General features: G+C 43.8%; 1 protein-coding gene across 5 annotated transcripts in view; it reads left to right on the top strand.

The window, feature by feature from the left end:
• PCDH15 (protocadherin related 15) overlaps positions 1–13,760 on the top strand; it is a 773,967-nt gene that overhangs the window by 341,444 nt on the left and 418,763 nt on the right. For all 5 annotated transcript variants that reach the window (XM_068688403.1, XM_068688402.1, XM_068688405.1 and 2 more), the window contains one exon: positions 11,940–12,001. The gene's annotated coding sequence lies outside the window, so the exon portion shown is untranslated. The remainder of the gene's footprint in view (positions 1–11,939; positions 12,002–13,760) is intronic.

Below are 13,760 nucleotides of genomic sequence, written 5' to 3'. Positions count from 1 at the left end.
GGCTGGGACATGCCTGTTGTCCCCGTTAGCTATAAATCTAGTCCTGTAGGTAGGCATGGAAGTGTCTGTTGTAGTAGCACTATGGTGTTTCTGTACGTTTCCCCATTCCCTTAATGCTGTCTGTGCTTTCTGCGTCCCTGCTGTGCAGTTAGGCAGTACCAAGGAGGTACCTGTATGTTAATTTTCAGATCTCATATTCGAAGCACTGAAATTAGAGAAACTGACCTAGAAATCCTTGTTATTAAATAAGCGTTTACTTATAAACGTTCTGAAGTTTTTGATGTACAAGTGAAGTTGCTCGCAGAGGCATGCCATAAACCAAAGCAGTGATATCAACCAAGAGAAAGGGAGCAGACTTCGTGTTTCCAGATGCTAAAAAATGGTGTGAAATGAAGAAATTATTGAAAACCTGCTGCTCGTTTGTGAAGCATGATGTCTGGTGAATTTGTCTGATGGTTTTACAGTTTTTCATCGGTCTCTGAAAAGAATATCAGTACATAATTAACTAACCTGATTTAAAGAAAAGGATATGCCTCCTCCTTCTCTGCTGACAGGCAGCGTGGCTTGTCTGGGAAGCGGTTCTAGCACCCTGTGGTGCTCCCAAATGCACTCATGTCCTCTTTTGAGATAGCAGGGGGTAAATTAAGAGTACCAGGTAACTTTCTAGGGTTTTTCTGGTTTTGTTTTTAACACAATGCCTGTCACCATGAGATTTCACTGTTCCTAGTGGCAAATTTGCCATCCGTAAACTTGCTTGTGTGAGCGCAGCAGGGGATCGAGACCTGACTTGGTGCTGTCCGTCTGTTTCTCCTGCTAACCATGGGGCTTGACTTTTCCAGCCCCAAATTAAACCTGTTTCCACAGTGATCTCCTACATTTTCTCCTCTAAACCAATGCCATAGGGAACAAAACATTGTTGTATTGTTGATCAAGTCGCAGCACCAGCAAAGTTTATCAGATTTCTCTTCCTAAGCAGTTTGTATTCTTACAAGTGATAGTAGGAGTTTGCTGCTAGGCCACGTATCTTACTTGAGCGTTTCGCATTCATGCACACTGATCACTATGCTGCAAGCACATGCTTTGGCACATAAATAGGTTCGTTATCCGGAGGTAATCCAGTTTACAGATATTCTCAGTTAAGCAACTGCAGGTCTAATCTGAATAGTCCGACTGGAAGCCCCGTGCTTTCACTAGCGTTTCATCAGTATTGCTCAGAGTATCTGCAGATCCTGAACTAATGTCAGGCCCCTCTAATAACCCAGATTGTTCCTCCTGCTTCTGCTCTGTAGTTTTATGGAAGCCCCAGCTCCCATGGTTTACTTTGCTGTAACTATTTATACAGCATGCCTTGGGGAAGTAGTTATTGGGGTGTTGTGGTTTAACTGGGTCAGCAGCTAAACACCATACAGCTGATCACTCACTCTCCCCCCTCCCTCTCTGGGATGGGGGAGAGAAACGAGAGACAGTTTATTAAGACAGGAAAATAATAATAACAATAATAATAGTGATGATGATAAGAGTACTACTACTAATAATGTGTACAAACAAGTGATGCACAATGCAATTGCTCACCACTCGCTGACTGATGCCCAGCCTAACCCTGAGCAGTCCAGCCCCCTTCCCCAGCTAGCCACCCCTATTTATTGTTCAGCATGACCCCAGATGGTATAGAATACCCCTTTGGCTAGTTTGGGTCACCTGTCCTGGGTCTGTCCCCTCCCAGCTCTTACTGCACCCCCAGCCTGCCCGCTGGCAGGACAGAGCGAGAAGCTGAAACGTCCTTGGCTTGTGTAAGCACTGCTCTGCAACAATTAAAACAGCAGCATGTTATCAGCACTCTTCTCATCCTAAGCCACAACACAGCCCCCTACCAGCTACTAAGAGGAAAGTTAACTCTGTCCTAACTGCAACCAGGGCATGGGGTTTCCAAGAAGAGGTGCAAGACAAAGGGAGAGGAAGGAAAGTATGTTTTTGTGGGTATTGTAAATTGGTAGAATACAGGTGCCACTAAAGGAATCCGTGCATGGAAGCTAGAGTCAGCCTTAGTGGATTTTGCAGGTTTGGCTTCCCAAAAGAGAGCTGGCAGCCAGATCTGGGCTTGCTGCCTGAGACACTGCCTTCACGAAGAAATGGGCACTTCTCTTTGAGTATGATGCTGTTGTATTATTGAGTCTATTATCTGTATATATTTCTGTCCACGCTTCAACAAGATTGATTACTTTGATTTAATATAATTTAGTCTGAGGCCCTGGCATTTCTTGGTTTAATTCTCCGATGATTATTTCCATGGACAGTGGGAAGGACCTGCTGAATTTAAGAGTAAAATATTTCTATAATAAGAATAAATAACAGAAACACTGACCTTTCAGTCCCAAGGAAAGTGTCTGCTGAAGAACTTTACAGCTCTTTGCCTCAGTGCAGACTGGCATTTGCAAGGTTGATAAGTTGGGTATTTGGATGTAAGTCAACACAGAAGGAAAAACAGTCTCAGCGGTTATGATAGCAGAGTCCACTTTTTCCCTAAGTGATAGGTAACATATAACCATCAGTTACACGTGTCACCACCAGTGCATAGTTCAAACGATGGCTGCTCTTACGTAGCAGTATAGAGGTGAGGTGTGAAGACAGTGAAAGTAGTGAAAGATCTGATACATTTGATGAAGAGAAAAATGCCAATCAGTGAGTTTGCCAATTATGCTTTAAAGCATCTTTGCAACCAACTGTCTGTGTTGATAAGTCAGTATCATATCTAGGGATTAGAAGCAGGCCTTTGAATATGAGTCATCAGGAATTCTAATCAAGATGTGCTAGCATATGATATATTTTTTTTTCTTGATTAGCATTGCCCTTTGAAGAACCCGCATCTTTTCATATACTTTTCTGATAACCCAAAGGGTCAGCAGTTCCCTCCAACCAGCCCTAGCAGCAGGCAAACCGCCTGCGCTCCTCCTTCTTTACTTTAGCTTAGGCTTCTTCCAGATCTTCCACAAATGCTTGGAAATTTATTATTGGCATAGTCAGATTCACTGGTTTGCAAGGAGGTCTGTGTCCTTTTTTGCACACAGGCACAGCAGAAACCGAGAGGGCAGTTACAAAATCGTGTACAACATAGGGCGAGGGAGAGGAGCACAAGACCGTGACCTTCCCGATGCTGCTGGTTCCCTGAGGTTAGGGTGGATCCGTCAGTTTGGTTGAGAAGTTCAGCAGTGCTAGTGTATGTAGGCTTTGCTACTGTAACTGTAAGTGCTTCAGAGTGACACTTCAATCTTCACAGTCTCTGAAGAGCACACAAATGCCATTAGGAGAACAACAAGTCTGCCTGGATTCAGCTCCCAAGGTTCGTGTGCTGTGGCAGCGTGGCCCCTCTGAGCAATCTCCTACCCTCTTGTTCTCCATCTTTCCATTAGCAGATTTCCTTTTTGGAGATCTGGACACACTGTTACGCCCACTGTTGCTTTTCTGGGCAGATTAAACTGTTTATTTAGAGGCTTCCCAGCTTATCCTATGCTTCTGACACTCAAGGACTGGTGACTAATTCAGAGTGGGCGTTTTATTAAATGTGAATGCTTATAAAATCACACTGACTGCAAGACCCACTGCTTCTGACTTTATGGTCACTGCAAACCCTGTTTTTGCAACCACAGTTTGCCTTCATTGAGCTGACAAACTTTTAATCCTTACATGGGTAGAGATCAGGAAATATTTGTTGGTGTTCTGCCGTTACACGTTTCTAAACATATGCAGCCCTGTCTGTACGGGAAACCGTTCCAAATCAAGCTAGAGCTGAGCCGGAACATGCCACCATTTTTCTTGCATCCCACAAAACTTTCAATGTGGTATTTCTGAAATTGTGTGTGTGGAAAGGTAGGAGTGCCAGCCTCTCATTTTTTCTTGTGGTGCTTGAACAAGGCGGCGGGCATGGAGCTGAGATGGATAACCCTTTCCCTGTGCCCTGCTCATGGGCTGCGCGTTTGAGAGCATTGCCTTTGGCTTTCTCTGCCAAGCTCAAATGCTGTCATCCACATGAGGAGACGTCACTGCCTGCCCGTCTGCAGGAGTTAGCAGTAATGACTTGGCCTGCAACACCAAAACTTCTCAAGGATGCAGACTCAGCTTCCTGCAGACTCAGCTCCCTCCTCGCGTGCTCTGGAGCCTCCTTTTGGACCATGTTGGCGTTGCTCATGATGGTACGTGTGCTGGGCTCTGTCCCTTTGCAAAGTGAGTGATGCCAAGCTCTGGCAAGGCCACCCTGTGTGCCTCCCCACTGACAGGTGTTGGGGAAATCCTGCCTCAGATTCATTCCAAAGGTAGCCCTGAACGTTTACCAGAACCGGGACATACTTCACTTGCCCTTGTCTTAAAGCTGCTATTAAGAAAAGAAGGAACTTAATACATTTGCTAGTTACGTGATAGGTCTTTTGGGACATTCCCACACTTTCATAAATCCAGGCTGTCCCCATACCCAACACTGGAACTCTTAGAAAAAGAGGCTGTGGAGTGCATATTTATTAATCTGCTTTAAAATTCTTGGCAGGCCTCCACCCCGAGTACCAAGGCAAAGCCAACACCGTCTCCTTCTGTCCCAGGGACCTGCAGTTCAGCAGAGTGAAGCAGCCCGCTGGCTTTTATCAGAGGCTGTGCACTTGGCACAACAGCCAGGTCAGATGCCAAGTTTGGGAGAGCAGTAGCTCGGCTCGTGTTTGAGTAAGAGACTGAATGCCTTGTCTGAATTGCCTCGATTGTCCTCCAGGGAAACATGGCCTCGCCAGTGAGGTCCATATTGCTGCATCTCCAAGTCAGAGGTCCCTCCTTGGAGGTCACTAGTGTTTCAGGGTAGCAGTGGCAGTGCCCACCAGTTTGTTTCCATTTCCAGGGCTAAAGCAATATGGCTTAGGAGCCGGAGAGGCCACATCTGTACTATCCCCACGGTACGTGGATAAGTACTTTTCCTGATAAGGTGCCTTCACAACAAAGAGAAAAAACTGATCTTAAAATTCCTTATATCACTGGTGGGGTTTTGTTTTGTTTTGTGTTTTTTTTGTTTGTTTGTTTGGTTTTTTTGTTTTTTGTTTTTTTTGGTGGTTGTTGTTCTCCTGTGGGAAAACTAGCCCTGAAACAATCTAATTTACGACATTCCTCCTCTGTAGTTTCAAGAGTTGCTGCCCTAAACACTTCTGCTCCAGCTTGATTTAGGAAGTCTTGAGTGTATGCGGTGATGAATTGCCTTAAAGCACGGCCAGGCCCCCTCCCTTGCCCTGCTTGATGTACGGGGCATGCCTGCTTCCTCCTCCTGCTGTGCTAAAAGCACCGTCCTTCCAGGATGCAGCCATTTGGTGAAACCTCCTTCATCCTTTGTGCTGAAAACAGTGCTGTGGAGTAAGAGTTATCTCCTCCTGTGCTGTGCTTTAAAAGCAAGCCAAGCTCAGGCAATTGCACTGACGTTAGAGGAAGAAACCATGAAGTTCTGCTTCAGACACTGAAATTCAGTGGGTTGAAATGAAATAGATCTTAATTTTGGTTTTGCTGCATAAGCTACATCAAACCCCCTGAAGTTGCTGCTGCTTTACTTCCTGCGTATGAGTACTTTTACTCTACTGATTTATTACTTTGCAAGCAGAAGCTAGTATACCTGTGAGTGAGTTACCTTTGAACTTTGAGCTCAGATCAGCCTCTAGTGAACAGGCTTCCTAATTAAAAGCACTTCCAACAGTACTTCTTTATTATGGTCCAGTCAGAGGGTACAGAAATCACGGAGCTGCAAATGTATGAGAGAGACTGCCAGGACTTGGCTTGCTCTGATAATGATTTCCATAGACTGTTTTTTTCCTTTTTTTTTGTTGTTTTTGTTTTTACTCTACCAAAAATGGTAAAATATTTTTATCGTTGGTATATTTCTGCTTATATGAAAGTTCTTACTATAATGATACCGAATGCCCGCAAATTGCAAGGCTTGCTCCCTTCACCTTAGATTGCCACATTCCTCCTTTTAGCTGCGTTATGAGGTCATGGCCCCATCAGGTATCAAGTGCTAGTCCTACAAAATTAATTCAACAGACCTTGAGGTTTCTGAGGGTCTTATAATACCTCTGGTTATAAACCCATGGAGTACCCCACTGCACACACACAGCTTCTTCCTGACGAGATGTGAGCTAAAAACTGCTGAGGCTGTGAAAACACTCAGTCTAGTTGTCTGTGAACAAAAACTGCACCATATAGTCATGATTTCAGGGTATCTCCCAGGGCATTTAATTGTTGGAAGAGTATTTCCACGTGACTATCAACAAGAAGCAGTGAGACCAAAGAACCTGAGCTCTTCAGCCACCTCTATGAAACGTGTAAGTGCTGATGGCTGGAAGCAGCTTGCTGAGTCTGTGTTGTGTGGCTGCCACTCGGATTGGCACTGGGATCCAGCTAGGCTATTAGTTTTAAAGAGAAATAAGTTGTTGCAAGAATTTTATGCAAGAAGAAAAATCTCCCATCTCTCAACCTCATTTATTTTCCTGGAGGAACACGTAGTAGCAACCATTCCAACACAAAGACAAATTGAATATGCAGGTAGTTAATTTAACATCTCATTCAACATGTCCCGATGTCCTTTTTTCCTTTCTGATTTCTCAGGAGTGTTTGAAATGCTAAAAGGCAAAATAGACCCAAATAAAACATGAACAGAAAACACTTGAAAAATAAAATGGGTAAAGGCATCATTGCCATTGAAGGTGACAAAGTGCAACTGAAAAATGATATTTTCCATGCTTCTGCTAGCCCTGTTGGAAGGCTCTGCCATGACAGATAGCTCTGCTTTGGGGACAAAACGTAACTTTTTCTGAACAGACAGAACTTCTGCAACAATTACAATTTGTTGTTTTCTTACACACTTGGGATAAAGAAAGGCACAACTGTGACTCATCAGTAAAGCAGGATACAAACTCATATGCCTAAAAGCTGCCTTACACATCAGGCTCTTTCAGATTTAGATTGCTGCTTTGTAACATATTTTTTTCAGAGCCAGCAGCACTGCTGCCATCATCTTAACCCTTCTGCAGGCTTCTTGCTTTTGCCATGTTCCTTCGTCCCTTGCTTACCTGCCATCAGCTTCAGCAGCGCCTCTGAGGAGAGCAAGTAGGGCCAGTTGCTCCAGATGCTGACTGTTGAAAGGGAGAGGCATTGAAAAGGAAAGAAATTTCATTCTCTTAGAATAGAGTTACATCAGTTTCCTATTATGTATTGACATTTTCTCAGTTTCACCTAAGTCAAGGTATACCACATGTATCGAGTAGAACCAAAAGGACAGAGCTGAGTTAACTATGAGTGCAATGCACGTTTCCTCCTCCCTTTTTCACACACAGGTGTAAATCTTGGTAGGATTTACCTGGCCATTGTTTTATTTATTAAGCTGCAACAGCAATTTTCTGCTTTCTTGGCCTTGGCCAGTTTGCTCCAAGTGCATGTCTGCATGTCCTGCTTCCTCGGAGAGGTCTGCCAGCAGCTGCAAGGTCTTCATGGACAGACTGAAAAATGAAACATGAGCAGAATTTCATCGGGGGCTAAAATCAAGTTATGTATAAATAATACCACTTTGGGCAAGATAGGATGGTCGTTCTGTTTCCTTACGTTGACAGAAATGTTTCAAATTGCATCTGAAGTGGTATTGCAGCTTTTTTCAGGCTGTGTTTTTGGGAATTTGGAAATTCAGGCAGGGTTTTTGGGAATTTGGGTAGGTAAAGCCTCCTCTGTTTGCTTATATCACCCTTGCAGGTTCTGTTGTGTTAAGCTCAGAAGTCTGGTATTTTTCTGTTATTCACAGTTACTTTCCTTTGTAAAACATTCCTCTTTATAACACTTTAATGAATGTGATCGTTGTTATTATTGCAGTCTTTATTCGCAGGATGCATTCTGCAAATCCCTTAATACCCCTGTTGTTCCCGAGTGCTGTGAGAGTGCTCTCCTCTGTCTGTAAGCTCAGTGCCCAGGACTGGGCACCTTGCCTCCAGAGCAGAGTCTGAATTTTCTTCCTTTTCTTCCTGGGTGGACACCACCCCAGCTGAGTTCTGGTTTGTCCTTCCAGCATTGCTGTGATGCTCCGTGGTCTCCCCAGTGTTTCTGCTCAGTGCCGAGCAGCTCCATCCCCGTGCTGTACCTGTGCCATACGCAGGTGATTTCTTCTTCTTGTGTGGAGGACTCGGTGCTTGTCCATCTCCACTTGCCAGCTGATGCATGGGGTCTCCCACGTGGTTTTCTGGTTAGGGAACAATATCTAAATTAGGCCAAAAACCAGAACAGAAACCTGAATGTGAATGAATTAAGTTCTTGTAGACTTGAATTGTGAAATGCCTTCATTTGGATGCCAGAGTTGTTCCTTTTATTTCTGTTGATTTACAGTAATGTTTTCTCTTAATTATCCACTGTTTTCTGGTGGAATAAAATAGTGACAGTGAAAGCTCATTCTAAAAAAAAAATAATAAAATTGAAAGAAAAGCCAACCTCATTGAACAAATCGCTTCAAATACACCTCAGCACTGTCCAAGCTCCTAGGCTCCACTTCCCAGCACACCCAGCTTCGTAAAGAGGTAGGGCCAGTGCAGGGGGGGGAATTGCAGCTGTGTCTGAAGGCAGGGGTGAATGCAGAGTCAGGCAGTGACCAGGTTACCTCGCTGTTCTCCTGGGGCTGGCAGTTGGATGCCGGTAGTCTGCAGGCTGGGTAAGCTGAGATTTTCTCAGTGCATTCTCCCAGTCCCGATGTCGAGGCTCTCGCCAGGTTACTCAGTAGCATGTACGGGTGCCCAGGTAATTTCTGAACACAACACGCATTTTGATTTCAACTGTAAATCATAGTGCCTGAAGGGAGAAGTCCATTTTGCTCTAATTAAAGATTCAGGGCAATAGCAGTGATGGTGGAGAGGGAACACAAAGCCTTACCTGTTCCAGTTAAGCTAACTCTTATTTTCCAGTTTTTATTTTTGTTTTTTAATTAGCATAATGGCTGTGCTTACCAGGAGCTTCTCAATGTACTTGCTACTGAGAGGAAGTCAGAAAATAGCTTTGGGATTATTTCAAAGTTCTGGATTAAATGTTTCAGTGTTTTAGTGATTTACCCCATCCTCACTATGCTAATAGTAGGTTCACAGAAGCCTTTCTGATTTGCCAGTGACCTACGTAGCTAAATTGCTTTCTGCAGCAATTCAGCTTTATTGCTATAGTATTATTTTACCTAATTTTCTGTATAACCAGATGTGCAAGAAATTTGAGGCAAAAGACCATGAAATGGAGCAAATATGCCCAAGTCTTGCCAGCTGGTGCGTTTTCCCCTGTACGAGGAGCTGCAGGGTGGCAGCAGTGGCTGGAAGAAGTCCCTGGCACGCTCGAGAAGGGTGAGGAAGAGAGGAGAAGGCAGGAGCTCGTGCCTTGGGCATTGAAACATCTTCCTGCAGCTGCCTAAGCAAACGACTCCAGGAGTAAAAAGTGTGTTACAAACAGCAGTGACAGCAGCCAGAAATACCAACCTGTGCAAAAGTTACTGGTCAGGATGGGTTTTATTGCTTGAGACATGGTCTGAAAAGTGCTGCCTTAGGATGGGAAGGGCCCCAAGGGTCTGCGTCAGGAAAGTCTCGTCTGCTGTAGGCCTCATCTTCCTAGCCTGAAGAAAGGTCCTCACAGTGCCTTCAGCTGCAAGCCCTCACACTAATAATGTTTTGTAACGAGCCAGAGCGAGTCTAGCTTTGTGGTTTTGTGCAAAATTACATCTTTGTTTGAGACGTAAGCATTTGTATTTACTCGTTCAGTTGAAATGAAAGTCTCTGTTGCATTAATGCTGGAATGCATTACAGCATTTGGATTACTCCCGGAGGAGCACACCATAAACAGGTCGTTTCAAAGAATCCAGCTTCTCTTAGTTTATATTCAATTACATGGTTGTTTTCCAGGGTTAGAGAGAGAGGATAGTTGTCTGTGCTACTTTTATGGCCGCTTTCTTTAATCTGCTTGTGGAGGGCGCTTTAATTCTACCCAGGCAGTTTGTTCAGTTTGCAGAAGCCTCTATGCCTGGGGTGGGGAGTTGCTGGCTCACACTCAAATAATTTTGGTAAGCAGGGCTGCATGTAACTGAGATTACAGACCAGCAGAAGCATTGTGCCTCCTGTCCGTCCCTCTCCTTAGGCACTGTGCAGAAACAGCGCGTTTCCGCGTGCTGTGGGGAAGGTGATGCCCAGCATCCCTTCTGGTTTCCAGCCTGAGGTGTGCTCTTTCACCGCAGAAGCCACTTGTTTTAGGAGCACTGCCACTTGTTTTAGGAACACAGCCTGGACATGACGTAGATTACCTCTGAGATGGAATGAGAGACCCTCCTGGCACGCAGGAGTCAGGACTGCCCCGGCCCTCCTGCTTAAATTGTGGATTCATCCTCTCATCCCTTTTTTGTTCTTTGTGGTCGTCAGGAAATAATTTCTCAAGCCATCTGGATTTCTGTTTAATCTTTTTGAAGAGCACTTCTGGGTAACTTGAGAAAGTATAAAAACCGCATAGCAAAATAGGAGCGACCTCATGCTGAATGGAAGATCTTGTGAAGAAAGCCATGCAACCTATTTTAACTTTAAAGAAGAAAAATTCCATTTCCAAAAGATCCTGAACTAGCAGCACTTCTGTACTCCTTAATTCTGTGTACCATGCCTTTCTGTGTCGGTGTGTGCAGCCGTAGGCATCTTTACTTGCTGACGAAGTTATAACGACATCTAGGATTTGCCCAGGGCTGTCTTGACCTAAAGCTGATGCTCCAAAGCCTTGCCACGCATCGCTATCTTCTTGTTGCCCCTTTTTGAGCTGTTTTTAATTTATTTATTTATTATTTTATTTTATTTTATTTTATTTTATTTTATTTTATTTTATTTTATTTTATTTTATTTTATTTTATTTTATTTTTTAAATTCATGATAGATTCTTCCTTTCTTTTTTTCTTTGCTTCTGTCAATTATTTTCATTTGTGACTTTTTGCTCTTGTGCATTGCACTGCCTATTTCCTTCTACAGAAGGAAGTCCAGAGGTAGGGCACTCTCTGCAGGAGAGTGATATTTCCCGAGAGAAAGGAAATTCCTCCAGGCTACCTCGGTAAGGCAACACATAACTTCTTCCCTTCACACTGACATTTGACTCCATAGTGATGCAGTTAATGTTTTGCAGACTTTTAGGGGAGCATTAGTGAAAAGTATCAGCAAGGATATGTCCCAGCGCACTTGTTTTTTATTTCTTTAGTTGGAATGTAGTTATTTTCTGGCTGTAGAGTTGTATAATGTGTTATTTTCTCACCATTTTTTCAATTACTTGAGACCAACATGTGACTTCGGGCCTTATTTTTTTTTTCCAGGCATTTGCTAAGGGGGGTTGTATATTTTTATCTGCTTTAGTGGATGTGTGCAGATGTGGGCTTTGTGAGTGAACTGCAATTTAGTTGGCTTTGAAACTAATTCAGTCAAATCTGTTTTCCTTTCTGGCTTTTAAACAGGTGCTTTGTAGGTTCTCGTTACCAGCCAAAGTGGTCCTCTCCCTAGCATGGCTGTCTGTGCCTAGATGGTCCTTTCCTTTCATTGTCAGTGCCACTTCACTACAGTAATGATGTTTCTATACAAGTGTCTTTGCTCTACACATCAGAACTTTCTAAATATAAGAAGCTTTGTGATAAGAGAAAATAGCTCGAGTTGCTCTCAGTTTTGTCTGAGAATTTTCGAAAAAAGATTAGGAGGGGAATAAGGGACCTTCACAAACCTGTCTGGTGTGTGGAGTTTGGCAAGAAGTCAAATGGCTTTTTGCAAAGTCTCCTCACTCCTTTGCCACTTGCATGCATTATTTGTTCTTTCAAGATGGGACAGAAAGTGCAAATGTTAGCAAAATTATTTAGCTGCATTCTGTTAAATGAGAAAGAATAACTTTTTCCCAATTTTTTGTCCCTGTAGGACATCACTCAGAGACACTGCAGCAAACTTCGGTGGAGCATGAAGAAGGCTCAGAAGTTCACGTAAGTCTGTATCTTCACAAATGCAAATGGCAAAAGTATCTGTTACCTCTCTAACTCTTTTGGGGCCTTGCTGGGGGCCAGTGTAGTGTGCTGTCCCAGCACGCCAGTGAAGGCAAGCCAGGGGGCCTGCAAGGTGTGTTAGTGCCCATGGGGCCCTGACATCATGTGTTAACATACACATTTTCAGGCATTATTTTGTTGCACTCTCAGTTCTTTGTGTCTGTAGGTGCGTTAACACCTGTTCTGCATTCCCAAAATTAGCAGGGCATTAACTCACCATGAGGACAGCTCTGCCAGTGGTAATTGCATAGCTATTTTCTGAGTCCCACAAAGGTTGGTAAAGCCATAAAAAGTTACTAAAGCATAGCTGAAATTACGTAATGGTGGGCTGGTGCTGTATTGATTGCTATTCTTACTGGGCCAGATAAGTATGTTGTATCTACTCTTCAGTTTTTTTCTGTTGTGCCTAAATCAAGTTTTATCCTAGATTTTATATTTTCCTTGGGTAATGGGTTGATTGTATATCCTACCATGAAATGAATAATGAAGCTATTAGCAGCATGCCTGAACTGTGGCCAGTACATGCATGAAAATCAAAGAGGAGTTATATGAGACTACGTTCTGCTGTAGTTCCTGTTTGCTAGACTGTGTTTTCCTTTTGTTTTGGCTTAGTGTGACTTTCTGAAGGCAAATAAGTACTTTGTTTGCCCGTGAGCACCATGGAAAGAAGATGGCCTGCTGCATGTTCTAGCTTAGTTGCAGGAAAGTGATTTCTGCTTAATGAAGTAAATGACTGGGGAAATGTGTTGCTGTAAGGTCTGTCAGTGCAAACTGCAGCAGAGCGTAAGATTTGGGGGTGGAGAAATCCCATTGCGTTAATCCATAAATCCATAGAATTACCTGGAAGGCTTTCAATGCAAGGGAATAATTAGAGGAGATCCCAGTTTTTAATATTGTATTTAACATTTCTGGCTATTTCTTGTACTTTATTTTCTTTTATTCACTGCCCTCTAGAGGTCTTGCAAATGGAATTAGATGAAAAGAAAATAATATTGCAGCAATGACTGTCTCTGGCTGGTGCTGCTGTGCACTGGCTTGTACAATCTTTTAAGATAATTGCAAAGGTGCTCCTAGAACTAAATGATGTTTTCCACGTTCACTAGGAAGGAAAAAAATATTTACAGAGGGAGAAATACAGGTTTTAACACAGCGACTGGCAATGCTAGCTCATGTGAGTACAAAAGGTACTGTATGATGTTCCACGTAAGAGCATGCCTGCTTTGCTACAGCTGGTAAGTTGGCAAAATGTGAGCCGTGCATCAGATGTTTGACCATTTATCCCTTTTCACATGTTCGTGTTAAAAGCACTTTTCAGGGGAGAGCTCATCTTTATATATACGAGGTGCAGAAATGCTGCTGAACCTGTCGCTCGTGCTCTCAGCAAGAGCACGGAGAGGCCTGGTGTCCTGGCAGCTCTGTGTCCCCTCCCTGGGCTGTAGGTTCCCTCACAAGGCACCAACTTGGGGCCGTTCCCTCTCCCGGGGAGTCAGAACAACCACCTCGTTAGCAGATGTCATCTAACGAACACTAAGTGTAACCCACAGCCTTGGAGGCGTGCTGGGGAGCAGCTCTCCTCCGCCTGAATGCCTGCTCTCAGGAATGGTTTGCGTCTCCAAAGCTTTGCCACCACCACACAAAATCTTTGGGGAAGGACATGGGGGCAGTAGCATGGGGGTGGGTAAGTAAGCCTTGCTTCTTG

This window comes from Anas acuta, chromosome 7 (assembly GCF_963932015.1).
Source record: "Anas acuta chromosome 7, bAnaAcu1.1, whole genome shotgun sequence".
NCBI classification, from domain to species: domain Eukaryota; kingdom Metazoa; phylum Chordata; class Aves; order Anseriformes; family Anatidae; genus Anas; species Anas acuta.
This window is presented reverse-complemented; position numbering and strand designations above follow the sequence as displayed.